Below are 17,412 nucleotides of genomic sequence, written 5' to 3'. Positions count from 1 at the left end.
GCTGATGGAAAGGTTACCATGACTCAAGTTGAGCTGAAGCTGCTGTGAGTGAAACACAGAGCACTAATCAGTATCTGATCATGGCAGCTTGTGGAAGAAGTGCATGTTAGTAGCCCTCTGTCAACTCAGCTGTGGCTTTCCATGCACAGAGAGCCAGACAGCAAAAAGTCTGCAGTCTTGAAGGAAATGGGGAATGTCTGTACTTTGGCATTTGAAGGTGTAGTCTTGGACCATCAAGTGTAGTGGTTGCAAAGGTTCTCTTGGGGAAGGCACCATGGCTTAGTTGGCTAAAGCACCTGTCTAGTAAACAGGAGATCCTGGGTTCAACTCCCAGTGGTGCCTTGCTCTATAGCTTTCATCTCCTTTGCTCACATTTTCCTGTGACTTTCTAGAAAACAGAAGAGACCTCCCTTGACAATCCAAGTAATTGCTTGTGAAGGAAAAGGCTTCTTTCCAGCAGAGCATTGGAGAGAATCAAATCCTCAGTCTGGAGTTGATCAAAAGGCTATTGGCATTGGCAAGGAGGTTGCTCCGGCTGCAATTTGCTGTGACAGGAGAGCCTGTGTCGTGCTCCCATGGGGATATCTATGCACAGAGCCCCTTCTAGAGGGTTCTCTGCAGGGCTTGCAGGAAATGGAGAATTACTGTCCTTTCACCTTTCATGTTAGTGTTGATGAAAAATGGAACAGTTAAGGGAGAAGTCCCAGAGCGTGGCACCATGGCAGAGCTTGCCAAGAGAGCTGCTAGCTATACAAATGCTTGCAAAAGAAACGGGTCTTTTTGCTGACAACTGTCAAAAGGAGGCTTTGGATAAACATGGAAACAAGGTCAAGGTCACTGTAACTCATCTTGCATGTGCAGCTGTTGAAGCTACAAGGCAGAGCACTAAGCACAGTATTACCACGGCTGGTCACAGCAGGGTCTCTGTGTGGTGGGATCCACGGGGAACAATCCCAAAGTGTGGAACTGCTCTGTCCTCTTATCTCTCCAGCCTGGGCTGTGTCTTACAATGCTGCACTAGTGGCAAGCAGCAAAACCCCCTCCATGTGCTGTGATCACTCAGCCACCAACATGCAGCAATGCACCCAACTAAGTTGCATGAATGCTCTATAAGCCACTCCTCAATTGTACATAGAGAGACACCAGCATATCTCCCCAGCCCTCAGCCTTGCACCTCAGAAATGTACCGTCTTACACTGCTCAAAACCTCTTGAAAAGTGCAAGCTCATTAATTAATTCACCACTTCCTCAAAAAGAAAGTGAACATGCGCCAGCCTTTTTAATCTGAGCAGCTTTCCCAAGCACTTTGGACAATTTCACAAGTCAGTGTAAAACATTAAAATAAGTTTATTAACTACAGAAATATAGATTGTAAGTGATTATAAGTGTTAGGCAGAGAGGTCAAAGTTGGTTACATAAATGGAAATCTCAGTGTGACATTCTATACCTTTGCCGGAGCGGGCTGTAACCCCCATATTCCACATATTATCTTACAAGGGGAGAACCAGTTTTGAAGGCTAATTCAGTCAGGGTGGATGCAGTCCACTGGCAATAATTGCTGGGGAGGTGTCAATACCAAGAGAGGGAAACTTGCTTTTGTAGTGAGCCAGCCACTCCCAGTCCCTATTCAAGCTCAAATTAATGGTGTGAAGTTTGCAAATAAATTGTAACTCTGCAATTTCTCTTTGAAGTCTGTTTTTGAAGTTTTTTGAATGGCTACTTTTAAATGTTAATGAATGTGAATGTGTGAATGGGTTAGTGAATGTGTAAATGGATTGCTGTTTGTGCAGACCCATATGGTCTAGTGATCAGGATTCCTGGTTTTTACCCAGGTGGCCTGGGTTCATTTCCTAGTGTGGGAAAAGGCCAGAGATTTTGCTCAGAGGGGAGGCAGGAAATGAAAAGAATGGAGAGGGATCCTGCCAGCAGGGGAGTTGGACAGTGTTCAGAGGGGATCCCAGAAGGGGGGGTGGGGGGCAGACGTCTGAGAGGAGAGCAGGGAAGGATCCCAGCTGTGTGGGAAGTTGACACTCTGGAGAGCACAGGCCTGGCATAGGGAGTGGGAAGAGTGAGTGTGTCTCTCTAAACTCACCACTGGCAGACTCGGTAGGACTGGAAGAATTACGTGTTTGTTGGTAAATGTCAATTTCTGTGGAAACACACGACCCAATGGCAAAATATTTCCATCGATAATAATCAAAACTGACAGATGGGCAAAGTAAGAAACATGCTGCTTGAGAACGTGTCCTGTTCTAATCCATTAGGGGTCCCTTCTGCCTTAGGCACCACCATGTCGGTGTTTCATTTCCCTCCCCATTTTCACACAGAAACACAATTTCCTTTGCACAGATCCATGAACAGCAGAACCTCCCTATGTCTCTTGTCTGAGCCAGGGCATTCGATTCCATTGAAACCTTCTCTCTTGCAATGGCAATGCTCAAACAGAGGGGACGTGTCCACCTTCACCCCCTGCCCCCCGGCAGTGAGATATTCCCTCTCCTCTTCATGCTGCTGTTGTTATTCCATGAGTTATCAAGGATGGAATAAAAAGCTGAGTTTACTCCAGGGTGAGGAAAGAAAGGAGCCACCAACTCCCTGAAAAATCTCAGTGCCCAGAGATTTGGAATCAGAGGTGCTGGCGATATGACGGGAAAAGCGACTGACTGAATTGTCAAGGCAGGGAATGAACAATCTATTCAGTATAGTGAGTATTAGAAAGGCGGATTAGTCTTATAATTAATTTCTGTATTTGCAAATGTGTGTTTGCTGGAGAAATATCTTTATTTCTGTTTGCTGTTACTTTTGATTATTCTGAAAAAAGGTGGGGGGAGAGTCCCTCTAGGTTCATAAGCTAGACCCTGTAATATTTTCATCCTGGTGTTACAGAGATAGTGTTACTTTCTTTCTTTTTAATAAAATCTTTCCTTTTAAGGACCTGATTGATTTCTTCCCTTGTTTGGAACCTCAGGGGAGGGGGGGGTGAATCCCTCTTTGTTTTTATTCAAGGAGTGATTTCTACATAAAACTTTAAAATAAACAGAGTAATAAATCACATGCACCGTTACATATACTATTAATTATGTAAAACTACAAGATTTTCCACATTTCAAGAACACGTTTTAACCATTTGATTCTGGGAAACTCTCACGAGAGAGTGCATCAGCTACTGTGTTGGAAGCTCCTGAAATGTGTTGAATTTCAAAATCAAAATCTTGGAGAGCTAAACTCCATCGAAGAAGTTTTTTGTTGTTTCCCTTGGCAGTATGGAGCCATTTTAGCGCAGCATGGTCGGTTTGTAGCTGGAACCGATGTCCCCAAATGTATGGGCATAGCTTTTCCAGGGCATACACAATGGCATAGCATTCTTTTTTCACTGATGGACCAGTGGCTTTCCCTCTCACACAGTTTCTTGCTGAGAAATACGACAGGATGGAAGTTGTGATCTGGTCCTTCCTGCATTAAAACTGCTCCTACCCCATGCTCAGATGCATCAGTGGTTACAAGGAAGGGTTTGTCAAAGTCCGGGGCCCTTAGCACAGGGTCAGACATGAGCATCGCCTTAAGCTGGGTAAAGGCTTTCTGACACTCATCAGTCCACTTAACTGCATTTGGCTGGGTTTTTCTGGTCAGATCAGTTAGTGGGGCAGCGATTTGGCTGTAGTGTGGTACAAATCGCCTGTAATACCCGGCCAAGCCTAAGAAGGATTGGACCTGTTTCTTCGACCGTGGGACAGGCCACTTTTGGATAGCCTCCACCTTGGCCTGTAGGGGGTTTATAGTTCCTCGACCCACCTGGTGCCCTAGGTAAGTCACTCTGTTTTGGCCTATTTGACACTTTTTGGCCTTAACAGTGAGTCCTGCCTGCCTGATGCACTCAAAGACCGTTTCCAAGTGTTCTAGGTGTTCGGGCCATGAATCAGAAAAAATGGCCACATCATCGAGGTAGGCAACTGCACATTCTCCCAGTCCTGCTAGTAGACCATCTACCAGCCTTTGGAAGGTGGCGGGTACATTTCGCAGTCCGAAACGGAAGCACATTAAATTCATACACCCCTGCATGGGTGATGAAAGCTGACTTTTCTTTAGCGGGTTCATCTAGTGGTACTTGCCAGTACCCCTTGGTTAAATCTATTGTAGAGATGAACTGGGCACGTCCCAGTTTCTCCAACAGCTCATCGGTGCATGGCATTGGGTAGTTGTCGGGGCGAGTTACAGCATTCAGCTTACAGTAGTCCACGCAAAAGCGTATTTCCCCATCTGGTTTGGGAACAAGAACCACTGAAGATGCCCATGCACTGTTAGAGGGGCGGATTATACCCATCTCTAGCATGTTTTGGATTTCCCGTTCAATAGCAACTTGGGCATGAGGTGACACCTGGTAGGGTGGGGTTCTAATTGGGTGAGCATTACCTGTGTCAATGGAGTGGTATGATCGTTCAGTCCGTCCTGGGGTGGCTGAGAACAAAGGGGTGAAGTGAGTGCACAGCTCCTTGATCTGTTGCCGCTATAGACGTTCCAGGGTTGTGGAGAGGTTCACCTCTTCCATGCCACCATCACTTTTCCCTTTGTAGTAGACACTTTCAGGCCATTCAGCATCATCTACTCCCTGGGCTGTAAACTGACAAACCTGTAATTCTCTGGAATAAAAGGGCTTTAGAGAGTTAACATGGTACACTTTAGGCTTTAAGGAAGAATTAGGAAATGCTATGAGGTAGTTAACAGCTCCTAGGCACTCCTGGACCGTGAATGGTCCTTCCCATGACGCTTCCATCTTATGGGCCTGTTGTGCCTTCAAGACCATAACCTGGTCCCCTACTTTGAAGGAACGCTCTCTGGTATGTCTATCATACCAGGCCATTTGCTCTGCTTGAGCATCCTTTAGGTTTTCTTTAGCCAGGGCTAAAGAATGGCGGAGGGTGTTTTGTTGGTTGCTTACAAAGTCCAGAATGTTAGTTCCTGGAGAAGGCGTAAACCCCTCCCAGATGTGTACCCAGAAGCCTCCTACTGCAAGACAAGCCCAAGAAAGAAACCAACAGGACTCCACTGGCCATCACATACAGTCCCCAGCTCAAACCCCTCCAACGCATCATCAGGGATCTACAACCCATCCTGGACAATGATCCCACACTTTCACAGGCCTTGGGTGGCAGGCCAGTCCTCGCCCACAGACAACCTGCCAACCTGAAGCATATTCTCACCAGCAACTGCACACCGCACCATAGTAACTCTAGCTCAGGAACCAACCCATGCAACAAACCTCGATGCCAACTCTGCCCACATATCTACACCAGCAACACCATCACAGGACCTAACCAGATCAGCCACACCATCACCGGTTCATTCACCTGCACGTCCACCAATGTAATATACACCATCATATGCCAGCAATGCCCCTCTGCTATGTACATCGGCCAAACTGGACAGTCTCTAAGGAAAAGGATAAATGGACACAAATCAGATATTAGGAATGGCAATATACAAAAACCTGTAGGAGAACACTTCAACCTCCCTGGCCACACAATAGCAGATTTTAAGGTGGCCATCTTACAGCAAAAAAACTTTAGGACCAGACTCCAAAGAGAAACTGCTGAGCTCCAGTTCATCTGCAAATTTAACACCATCAGTTTAGGACTAAACAAAGACTGTGAATGGCTTGCCAATTACAGAACCAGTTTCTCCTCCCTTGGTTTTCACACCTCAGCTGCTGGAACAGGGCCCCATCCTCCCTGATTGATCTAACCTCGTTATCTCTAGCTTGCTTCTTGCTTGCTTATATATACACACCTGCCCCTGGAAATTTCCACTGCTTGCATCCGAAGAAGTGGGTATTCACCCACGAAAGCTCATGCTGCAAAACATCTGTTAGTCTATAAGGTGCCACAGGATTCTTTGCAACCCCTCCCATTGCTGCTTCACCAGCTGTAATGGCCCCTTAACCTCATGGCCATACACAAGCTCGAATGGTGAGAATCCTAAACTGGGATGTGGTACAGCCCTGTAGGCAAACAGCAACTGCTGCAACACTAGATCCCAATCATTGGAGTGTTCATTCACAAATTTACGTATCATGGCCCCCAAAGTTCCATTAAACCTCTCCACCAGGCCATTGGTTTGGTGGTGGTACGGGGTGGCAACCAAGTGATTCACCCCATGAGCTTCCCACAGGTCTTTCATGGCCCCTGACAGGAAATTTGTTCCCGAATCTGTAAGAATGTCGGAGGGCCAACCTACCCTGGCAAAAATGTCAGTTAAGGCCTGGCACACACTTTTAGCCCTGGTGTTGCTTAGAGCTACTGCTTCCGGCCATCTGGTAGCAAAGTCCACGAAAGTCAGTATGTATTGTTTTCCTCTGGGGGTCTTCTTTGGGAAAGGACCCATAATATCCACAGCTACTCGCTGAAATGGGACCTCAATTATGGGGAGTGGCTGGAGAGGGGCCTTGACCTGGTCTTGGGGCTTTCCTACCTTTTGGCATACCTCACAAAACCAGACATAATTGGCAACATCCTTGCCCATCCCCTCCCAGTGGAAGGACTTCCCCAACCTGTCTTTGGTTCTGTTCACCCCAGAATGACCACTGGGATGATCATGGGCCAAGCTTAAGAGCTTTTCCCGGTACTTAGTTGGAACTACCAACTGTTTTTGAGGATGCCAGCCTTCCTGGTGTCCACCAGAAAGAATCTCCTTGTATAAAAGTCCTTGTTCTACAACAAACCGGGATCAGTTAGAAGAGCTGAGAGGTGGTGGGTTGCTCTGTGCCGCCGCCCAAGTCTTTTGAGGCTGTCATCGGCTTCCTGCTGAGTCTGGAATTGTCCCCTTGAGGCTGGAGACACCAGTTCCTCCAGGTAGACTGTGGACTTGGGGTTGGTCCCTCTGGAAGCGATGTAGGTGATGACGTTGTTTCCGTTGACTGTGAACTGCTCTCCGCTGGTGCACTACGTGATATTTCAGGCTCTGGCTGAGCCTCTTGGTTAGGGTTGCCTGCTGCTCCTGCCAGATCTGTTTATGACAGCCCCCCTCTACCTCTCGGATGCAAAGCGAGCTCTCTGACGCTTGAGCTAATTCCCCACAGCTGGCCTGACTCTCAGGCACCGGGCAAAAAAAGGCACGGGCTCTACGGCCTTAAGCAGAACACAGCCTGAAATGGGGAGGGGGGCGCTACCCAGAGCTGGGGAAGGGGGTCCGAGTCCCAGCCACGCTCCTCGGCACAAACACCAACGCTCCCTCCCTGGAGTGTGTCTGGGCTGAGAGTTAGCCCCTGAAACAAGCACCAAGCTTCAGAAGACAACGCAGGGATAGATCACTTGACGATTGCCTGCTCTGGCCATTGCCTCTGAAGCACCTGGCATCGGTTACTGTCAGAAGACGGGATAGTGGCCTAGATGGACCATCGGTCTCACCCAGGAGGGCCGTTCTTATCTTCACCACTTTCCTCTAACCCAAGCAAAGCCAGGAGCAGGCCCAGCTCAGCAACTCTAGCAGACTCCCTGGCCCCTGGCCCAGCATACAGCAAAACGACCCTGCCTCCGCCAGGATAGACAGCCACCGACTCCCTCTTCCAGACCAACGCAGCCCTTCCCCACTTTGGCTGTCTCCAAGCTGTCCATGCTAAACTCTCGGTGTGGGCGTTTGGCTTCCGCCAGTCAAAGTGCCGTGCCTGCGTCTTCCCAGGGCCGACTCCCTTTTTGACATTTCCTTTTTCTCTGGCACAGGGAGTGACCTATGTCTGGATTCTCCCTGTCTCCCATCAGGTGTTGGGATGGTGAGTGAGAACGAGGAGGAGAATCCCCAGCAGGAAGATGCTGAGCAAGTACAACCCACTGCCCCGCTCCTGCACTCCCTTCACCCCTAACCACTGTGCCGCGTCCTGCACCCACGTGGGGACTCTGACCTGTGTGCAATGCACAGCTGGCATTGCTGCCCGCTCCTCCCTGGGATGCTGCTTCTCCGGGCACCCCGAGGGGCTGCAGGGCGTGGGGAGGGGCGAGAAGTGACATCATCCGAGCTCCCTGCATCCAGGTCACTTTCCTCAGCCGGGCTGTATCAGGGGAGGGCAGAGAGCAGCAGCTTCTGATGCTCCCCTCACAGCACAGCACAGCTGGGGAAAGTGACCAGGCGCATGGAGCACATAGTGTTGCTCCTCGCTCCCCCCACCCTCTGTGGGGCCACGGAGGAGCACTGGGGCAGGGGAGAGCAGTGAGCACCTTTGCACTGGCACACGGTGCCCTTTGACCCCCTGGAGCCCTGGGCGGCTGCCGGGGGGCCCCACCCCTAAGGCTGGCCAGGCTCCCCAGTACGAACAGCAGAGACACAGGGAGACTGGCCACCCACTGAGCAGAGGTAGCCTGGGCGGCTCGTAATGGAGGCTCGGGGGGCTCAGCCTCCCCAAACCTTGCGTCACCAAGGGGGCAGCGGGGCCCATGACTAGGGGCCCTGGCCAAATTGGGCCCCCCTGGAAAACTCTCCCCCATGTTGGCCCCAGGGCTGGAGGAGCTCCCACTCCCTGCTACGGCCCGGGGGCTGCAGCAGGGGCACAGAGCATCTCTGGTCTCGGGGCCACAGCGGGGCAGGGGTAAAGGAGTGACAGGGTGGGGCCAGTAGGGGAAGGGGTGGAACAGAGGTGACAGTGGATGGGGCCGTGGGTGGAAGGTGTGGAAGGGGGCAGAGCCACAGACAGTAACGGGGGGTCATGGTTCCAGTGCTGGGGCCCCGCACTTGTTCTCCCTTCCCTGGGCTTTGGCATCACTAGCCCCTGCTTAGCGAGTAGGGTTCAGTGGTCCCCAAAATGTGGGGCATGAGTCCTAGGGGGACACAGAGGAACATTCATGGGGGCACCTCAGGGCCTGAGCCAGCCCCCATGGAGGGAGCAGCGCTCAGCCCCACTCTGTCCCAGCTCTTCCCCAACCCCACCCTCAGCCTGGGCCTCTGGCTCCCTCCTTGGCCTCGACCCCCTTACCCCTGTCTGCACCCCCCTCCGCAGCAAGCAACAGCCCCACTCCCAGCCCCAGCCTCGACCCACTTACCACTTACCCGTTTCTCAACCGTGGTTTCTGAAGGTATGATGCTGCCCCGCGCAGGAACGTGCTGCGCCGCTTCACCCCTTCCCCCCCCCCCTGCACAAAGCGGCTGGTCGGGGCGGGGCCGGGGAAGCTCCTGCCGCGAAATGCCCCACCCGGCACCGGGCAGGTCTGTGCGGGGCGGGTCCGGGCCGGGTCTGGCTCTGTCCGGGGACTCGATCCCTGTGTCCACCCCGCGGGGATGTTCCCGGAGCCCCTTGTTCGCTGGGGCTGTAACCCACGCCCCCTGCATCTGGGTGTGAGCGGGTCTGGGTGGGTCCGACGGGCCTCGGCACCGGCTGCGTGTCACCCCCTGACTCCCGCTGCCCCCGGCCCCGCCCCCCGCCCCCGGGTGAGCCCTGCGGGAACCCCCCGCCGACAGACTGTGCCTTCCCGCAAAGCCCTGCCCTGCCCCCCTCATTCCCTGCCCCTGCTCCCCCATACCCCCAAAGCTCTGTCCCTGCCCCCCCCCGCCTGGTCACTGCCCACCCCCGTGTGGGGGCACCAGCACTGTGCCGGGTCGTGATGGGAAATTGTCCACGCTGGCCCAGGGGAGACGTGTGTGTCCCTGCTGCCCCCTGCTGGTGGGGCTGAGCCACACTCTGTGTGTGTGGTGGCTTTGCAGGATTTTGTATCCTGCAGCAAGTGACACACACACACATTGACACACAAAGGGACTCACACAATCCCAAGAACACTCACACACAACACACCCAGAGGGGCATGCTAGCCCAACCCCCACAGAGAGAAACAATCACACCCCACAGCCGCACTCTCAATCACACACACACACCAGAATATTCGCAATCTTGCACAGAGACACAACTGCACACAGTTCACGCCCACTGCTCCCAACACAAGGACCTCCTGCCCCACACAGCCTGTGCCGAGGCCTGTGGAACTCACTGCCACTGGACAGCTACCAATGAGAATGATCCCATCGTGCTGGATCATCTGCTTGGCCCCCCACTCCCTCTCGGGATGCACTGTGCGGCGTGGCTGGGGATTGTGCAATGTCCCAGCACCAGGCAATGCAGAACGGACACCACACGCCCTGCCCCACCTCACCTGAGCTGCTGTCCAGGTGCATCGGAGCCCAGCACCCCACACCGTGGCACTCCTGCCCCACAGGGGGTGAGCTGCAGCCCCTGCCACACTCCGCAGAGGGGAGAAGGGTCAGGCCAGCCAGCACTTGTAAGATGGGGAAATCACCATCGGGGTCAACGGTATGGGGGCTGTGACATATAGAGAAACGGTTGTTGCATTGGCAGAGGGCAGCAGAGCATGCGCACACACACACAATTGCAAACATACACGAACACATGCATGAATCCAGCCATACACAATTGCTAATGTACACAAACACCCGCACAAATCCAGCCAACACCAACACAAGCCTGGGAGCCAGGGGAGCAGAGCAGGCTGGGGCTGGGTCACTCCACTTCCCGCAGGAATTAGCCAGCCCCCAACACCCCACGGAGGCCTGGGACCAGCCCCCCTCTGCTTCCCCCCATGGAGGCCTGGGGCTCCAGCCTGCTCTGCTCCCCTGGCTCCCAAGCTTGGGGGAGGGGGGAACCGCCCCACAGCACTCGCCAGCGGCGTGGCTGGGAGCAAGGGCAGTGGACCAGGCTGGGGCTGGGTCACTCCACTTACCATGCAGTGAGTGCAGGGGCGGGGGCCATGGGGAAGAGCCGGGCAGCCCCCCTGCAGCAGCTCCCCACCCCAGCTCACGTCCGCTCCGCCTTCTCCCCTGAGCACGCCGGCGCCGCTCCACTTCTCCCGCCTCCCAGGCTTGCGGTGCCAATCAGCTGTTTAGTGCGGCAAGCCTGGGACGGGAGGAGAATCAGAGCGGGGGCGGCCTGGTCAGGGGAGAAGACGGAGCAGAGGTGAGCTGGGACAGGGAGCGGTTCACCTGCACGCTCCCACCCCTGTTACTTGCTGTGGGCAGCCCTCCCCCCGCACCTCCCAGCCCCCTGCCCCAGCTCACCTCCACTCCACTGCCTCCCCTGAGTGCGCTTTTTGGTGCCCCCAAGCACTTGGCACTCTGGGCGGCCGACTAGTTCACCTAGTGGTTGCACCGGCCCTGGCCACTGCCTGTCAGCAGGATTCCTCCTCCTCCTCCTCAGTGAGACTAAATCTCCACACCTAGACAGCCGGTCCGTCCGCTGCACCCCAATCCCCCATGCCTGAGCCTCCCTGCCAAAGCCCTGCACCTGGCTCCAGAGAATTAAGTCTCACGTGTCACTGGGAACTCGACTTCTTGTGCCCAGAGAGTCTCGGCCCCCCTCAGTAGCTGACCTGAGAAACACAGTGTCTGCAAAAGCAGCAAAGAGTCGTGTGGCACCTTATAGACTAACAGATGTATTGGAGCATGAGCTTTCGTGGGTGAATCCCCACTTCTTCGGATGCGTCAGTGTCGGCCTTTTCCAAAGAAGTGCCTGGAGGGCCTTTTTCTGTGTGACCACGTGGCCTAATGGATAAGGTGTCTGACTTCAGATTAGGCGATTGAGGGTTCAAGTCCCTTCGTGGTTGTGCTTGTGCGGTTTTACCTTTGTGCTGAAAGTCCTGCTTCCTTCAGGGCTGGAACCTCTTCTTGGCCACTCAGGCCAATGCTCTGGCTTCAGCTAGAGCCCCGGGAAGGAGTTGGGGGTTGGGTGTCACAAAGGCTGGGGCATGAGCCCCAGGTGCTTCCAGTCTCGCCTTTGCCCTTCCTGACTTGCCAAAGAAAATGGGCGGCTGCCCGGGCTAGCGTGTGGAGCAGTTTCCCTCTTCCAAGTGTGCGCCTGTCCCTGTGCTGGAGGGGGGTTGCTACATAGCACCTTGGGAGCCTGGGTGTTTCTCTGCTTCTCACCAGCTGGGGAAAAGCCTCTTGGGGTAAAATCTCCTGCCCCACTGCCAAAGTGAGCACCTGGAGTGGGAACGGTAAGAGGCCTCACCAGGGGGCTGGCCCTGCTTTCCTACCGTCTTCTGATGTTGGCCACAAAGCATCAGCAGCCACCCCGCATGCTTCAGTGGGGGTTCGTCATGGCAGGGAGCAGCCTGGCTGGGTGTTTTTGTGCCTGTCTGAAGGCCACACGTAGGCATGGTCCTGCCCTCCTCTAGTCCTGACCTCAGTTGCTCTGTGGCTTTTAAGCCTTCCCTTGGAGCCATCAGCACCAGCCGCCTCTGCTCTAGGTGCCCAGAGGAGGAGAGGTGCTGGGCTCTGTGACAAAGTGGGGGATTTTCTTGGGGTTTTCTGTGTTTTCCAGTGGTTTGCATGCACAGGGAGTGGGACTCAGTGTCCCCGGGTGTTACTGGTTTAACGAGGTGAGGGGAAAGGGAGTTTGTTGTTACAGAGGACCGGAGAGGGACTTGGGACCCTGGCTGATGGCCTGGAGGATGGAGACCCCAGCGACTGGTGACCTGGTGACCCGGAAACCCAGCTCAGGAGTCACAGCCAGTTCTGGCCAGTGAGAGGACAATGGGCTGCGGGGAGAGGACCCCGTGACCAACCTGTTCCAGCCAGAGGGGGACGGAGAGGAGAGGAGGCCCAGGCAACCCTGTTTACCTGGAGAAAGACAATGGACAGAGGCGGGGCCTGGGGCCGGGGATATCGGAGGCCCAGCTGGGAAGCAGGGGGGCTCGGGGCTGGCGAGGGGAAGCCGGCAGAGCCCACCTGGCTGCAGGGGGACTGGGATGTGCTGGGCTAAGGGAGGCCAGGCCTGAGGCCCTGAGAGTTTCCTGTGCTGTGTTCAACTCTCAATAAACCCTCCTGTTTTATGCTGGCTGAGAGTCACTCTGGTCTACAGAACAGGGGGCAGCAACCCCTTCGCGGGTGAGGAGGCCCAGGGGGTCCAGAGCGCGTGGACTCCCTGAGGGGGCCCACGGCGAGAGACAGACGTGCTAAGGCTCAGAGAGGTGCGGCTCCAGGAGGTGGAGGGGCCTGACCCCGAGAGAGAGTGGACCCCCGAGAAGGGCTGTCGCACTGAAAGGGGCACCCCCCACGGACCGCACGGGGCCAAGAGTGGGCACGATCTGTGAGTCCGTGACAGGCAGTGACATGACAAAGGCTTTTTGCAGGACCTCAGACTTTTGGTCAAAGGTGGTGGGGAGGTGGTGACCTCACAGAGAGATGCTGACATCAGCCAGGCAGGACAGGGGCGAGGGGCCAGGGAAACCTCAGAGACCCTGTGGCTTTGCTTCAGCAAGTCTCCTTCTCCAGGTCTCTCTTTGAGGACTGAGAGAGTATTCGGCTTCACGGACGTGAGCACCAGGAGGAACCTCTTTCGAGTTTTCTCCTTCCCTTTTAGTGATTTTACTAGAAAACATCCGTCCCTGTTTAGAAGGTAAGAGCCTCCTCGAGGGAAGGGATGTCCTGGGCGTGTCACAGCTTGGATGCCGGTGCCCCCCCATGTAAGGAAGTTCCCGCCACCCTGCTCTGTGTTCGCAGGGCGGGAGAGAGCAGCATCCACGGCAGTGATTTGCTCCTGGCTGCTGGAGCAGAGCAGCAGGCTCAGCTGTGAGAACTTCCCAGAGCGATGAAAGGGGAGGGCCCCATGGCTCTATAGCAGGAATGCAGGGCAGGCGAGTTCACAGAGGGTATAGTGGGATACTGGTGGAGGCCAGTTATGGTGATATACTGAACAGCAGCGTCTACACTGACACTCTGTCACTTTAAGTTTGCTGCAAAAAGCTCATCGAAGTGGTTTTATTTGGTCACCAAAACAGGGCAGTTTTGTCACCAGATGTGGCATTGCAGTGCCAACCGAGGGAGCATAGTGTATTCTTCACACACCTGAGCAATATAATTCTGCTGAAATAACTTTGTAGTGCAGACCTGGCCAAAGATTCACACACACACACAGCTTGCAAGGAAAATCTCACCTGCTGCTCTGCTTTGTGGGGCCCAGGTGGGGATGCAGGGAGTCAGGTGTGAGCAGACACTGTACTTTAGCCACAGGCAGGCACCCTGGTTTAGCTGGTTAAAGTACCTGTTTTGTAAACAGGAGATGCTGGGTTCAACTCCCAGTGGTGCCTTGTTGAGATGCTTTTAGAGCACCTGGTATTAGCTACTGTCAGAAGACAAGATTCAGAGCTAGATGGACCTTTGGTCTAGCCCAGTGTGGTTTTTCTTATGGTTTAAATTACACTCACTGGCACTGATAATAGAGTTACTGAAAGTTTGGGAGTTAAGAGCTGATAGGTCAGTGGTCCAAGCCCCTTGCAGGTGACCCCCTCCCTCTGGGACATGGACAGGTCTGAGCTATCGCACCAAATGCTCATTGTGGCTGCCAGAATCTGTGGGCAGCTCATTTAGTTTACACCCAGGGTTGAGTCCTTGATTCACACATCAAGTATAACAACCCTTTGTTTCTCCTGCCCCAATAACAAGGAGACTGGGAATCCAACACCAGCCACCAGTGATCATTTCGGCCAGCAACCCAACCTATTTCCAACATATTGTAAAATCCACATGCAGACTCATACACGAAACCTTGCAAGAAAATCTTCCTGAGGGGGTCTGAAGAACCTGCTGCTGGAGGGAAGGAGGGAGCCGTGGGTTGGGATTGAGGAGCACTGGGAATAGGAGGGGGCTGTGGGTTGGGACAGAGGAGAAGGGTGAAGAGGAGCAGGCTCTGGTTGGGAGTGAGGAGCAGTGAGCATAGGAGGGACTGAGGGTTGGGTCTGAGGGGCACTGGGAAAAGAGGGGACATGGATTTAGGCTGAAGAGCATCTTCATTTGGGGATCCAGCAGGACAGGGGAAGGCAGCAGGTGATTCTAATTCCTTAGGGATATTCTGTGTGTGTAGGAAAGGAACTTGCTAGATGCCCAGAGGCCTTTATTCCTCCAGGCTGCAAGGACAGAGGGGATGTCAAGGAGTTGTTCCTTCAATCCCCCCCACACAAAGGCCCTTCTTAGAAAAGGAAAATCCTGAAGAGAAAGAGTAACACCAAAGAAGACTCCAGAAAGTCAGATTTTTACAATCATAGTGAGAAGTTTATTACCTGACCAGGGACTTGAACCCTGGACCCTCAGATTAAAAGTCTGATGCTCTGCCAACTGAGCTAGCCAGGCTTACATAAGAAAAGTGCAAGTTGGTGCAGAGGTGAAGCTAGTCAAGAAAAAGCAAGCAGGAAACACTTGGGGAAACCTGCTGCTCTCTCGCTTCCCAGCCCTGGCCTGGCCTGGTATTAGTGCTGGTTAAAAAGACAGGAAAATATCGGCATCTATCAGCCTTTCATAGCTGTACAAGACTCAGGCACAATACAGAGGTGCCCATCTGCAAGTGCCGAATGGTTGGATTGGCTAATGCAGCCTGTAGACGTCCAGGGCACACTGGGATATCGAGCCAAGTGTCCATCACCATCATCATTTCGAAGGGATAATGATAATGATGGGAAGGTTCACAACTGTCTCAGCAGTTGCATACAAAGGTGCACGTTTGGCAGTTACGTTATCAAATTCTGGCTCCTTCTCAGGCTCAGGTTGGCCACCCCGGTCTAGATGTAGAAGTTACAACATTTAAACTTGAAAGAGGGGCCAATTTCCCCATCATTTCCCACCTTTACATCCAAACACGATGACTTTCTGAATGAACCCTCCTCGTTCAGCCAGAAGATCTTGGGGTGGTTGTAGGAGTCACTGGATAAAATTCTCTGGACGCTGTTCTGAATCAGGTCAGAGCAGAGGTATCCAATGATCTAAACTGGCTGTAAAATCTATATATCAACACCAAATATGGTGTGAAATTAATCCTCAGAAATGGCTGTTCCCCACCCGGACCCCAGCAAAGGGCTCCCTAGGGAAGGGGGCTGTTGAGGAAGGAAAGAAGAAAGATGTCCTTCTCTCCCTGGAGGGACTGGGCTCTGCGCTTTGGACAGAAAGGCGGGGAAGGAAATGGTCACACGATGGCAGCAGAACCTAAGAAATGAAACACAACAGGCTTCTGAACAATGAACGAACCTGACTCCCGTATCATGAAAAGCCAAAAAGCCGTTTCTTTCTATGCCCGGGAGAAAAGAGTTCCAATCCTTCCTGGCTGTTTACTTTTGAATTATTTTACATTATAAAGAAAATTGTAACAAAATTAGTCTGAACTGGAGCTGCCTGTTATTAAAAGCTGGTTCCCCAATTCAGTTCCAACTGCTCTGCTAGAAACACCCCCAGGTCCCTGCTCACCCCAGGAATAGGAAAAAGAGAAACCCCCACTGGGCACTGCCCTTGGCGCCAGGCTGCTGTCCCAGGGTGCGGGTGGGGACTGATTGTTTGCTGCTGAGGAGGGAGCCAGTAGAGGCCTCTGGTGCTCTGCTCCTAGCACCTGCTCGGCCCAGGCTGTTCTCTGCCTCAGCTGCTGCTCCCGGCCTGCTCTAGAGTCAAACACGCAGGGCCCCCAGGGGAACAGAGGCTGGGACAGGGCAGCAGCCTGGGCTGGGCTGGGAAGATGCTGGGAGTTCTCGTTCCCTGAGAACTGGCCCGGCTCCCTTCTCAACAGCAAACAAATCAATTCCACGTCCCCTCCCCAGAAAAACCAGCCTGGAGCCAAGGGCAGCAGGGGACGATTCCCTGCAGTTCCCACCGAGGCAGGAGAGAACCCAGGGTGTTTCTAGCAGAGCTTATGGAACTGACGTGGGGAAACCAGCCTTTAATAACAGGCAGTTCCAGTTGAAGCTAAGTGTTTTAAACAATTTTTACAACATTAAATAACCCTTCAATCGTAGTGTCACGATCCATAAAATTGCTTCAGCCTTATAGGTTCCCAAGTGCACAACTAAATATCTCTTCAAACACAAGGGAGTGGAGATCAGTCAATGTTCAGAGTCATCCCACATAGAAGAACCATGTTGTGGTACATACTGGCCCCATCATGTGGCCATGGCCTTTCCCTCCTCTCTGTTAAAAGTTTTAGTATTTTGCACAGAAACCTTCTTCCCTCAGGAGAGACTTGGGAACCAGGGCTGCCAGCCAGACAAAAACTTTTAAGAGGAGGCGTCATCTGTCAAAAAATGATCTCCCTTCTTCAGTTCAGTGACAGCCTGAAATGTTACTTGTCCTGGCAGAGCTGGAGGATTGAAAGCCGCTACATCAAAGCCCTGTGTAGCTCGCAGGAATGAACACAAACACTCCCTGGTATCTGAAGAGATGTTTAGTTTTACCCTTGGTAAACTACAAGACTAAAGGGAAAGGCGGTGGTGCCAAATATATAGAGTGAAACACGAAACAATCATCAGAGTTATGCCTATAGTGACTGCAAAATTTTTCTATATTCTTCTTATTATTTTCTCTGGTGTCTAGACATTGACTAGACCTCGACCAAGAAATTTGGCTCTTGATAAAATAATCAACTATCCCTGGTTAATGCAATGGACGAGAAATCCT

At 53.0% G+C, this 17,412-nt stretch overlaps 2 non-coding genes across 2 annotated transcripts; one reads left to right on the top strand and one right to left on the bottom strand.

Moving 5' to 3' along the window:
* The first annotated feature begins 268 nt into the window (after positions 1–268).
* On the top strand, positions 269–342 carry TRNAT-AGU. Its single transcript has one exon. It is a non-coding gene; the product is annotated as a tRNA-Thr (tRNA).
* Positions 343–15,038: 14,696 nt separating this feature from the next.
* Positions 15,039–15,111, bottom strand: TRNAK-UUU. The gene has a single exon. It is a non-coding gene; the product is annotated as a tRNA-Lys (tRNA).
* Positions 15,112–17,412: the final 2,301 nt, after the last annotated feature.

This window comes from Mauremys reevesii, linkage group 23 (genome assembly GCF_016161935.1).
Source record: "Mauremys reevesii isolate NIE-2019 linkage group 23, ASM1616193v1, whole genome shotgun sequence".
Lineage (NCBI taxonomy): Eukaryota > Metazoa > Chordata > Testudines > Geoemydidae > Mauremys > Mauremys reevesii.
The sequence above is the reverse complement of the archived record's forward strand: the minus strand, read 5'-3'. Positions and strand labels throughout refer to the sequence as shown.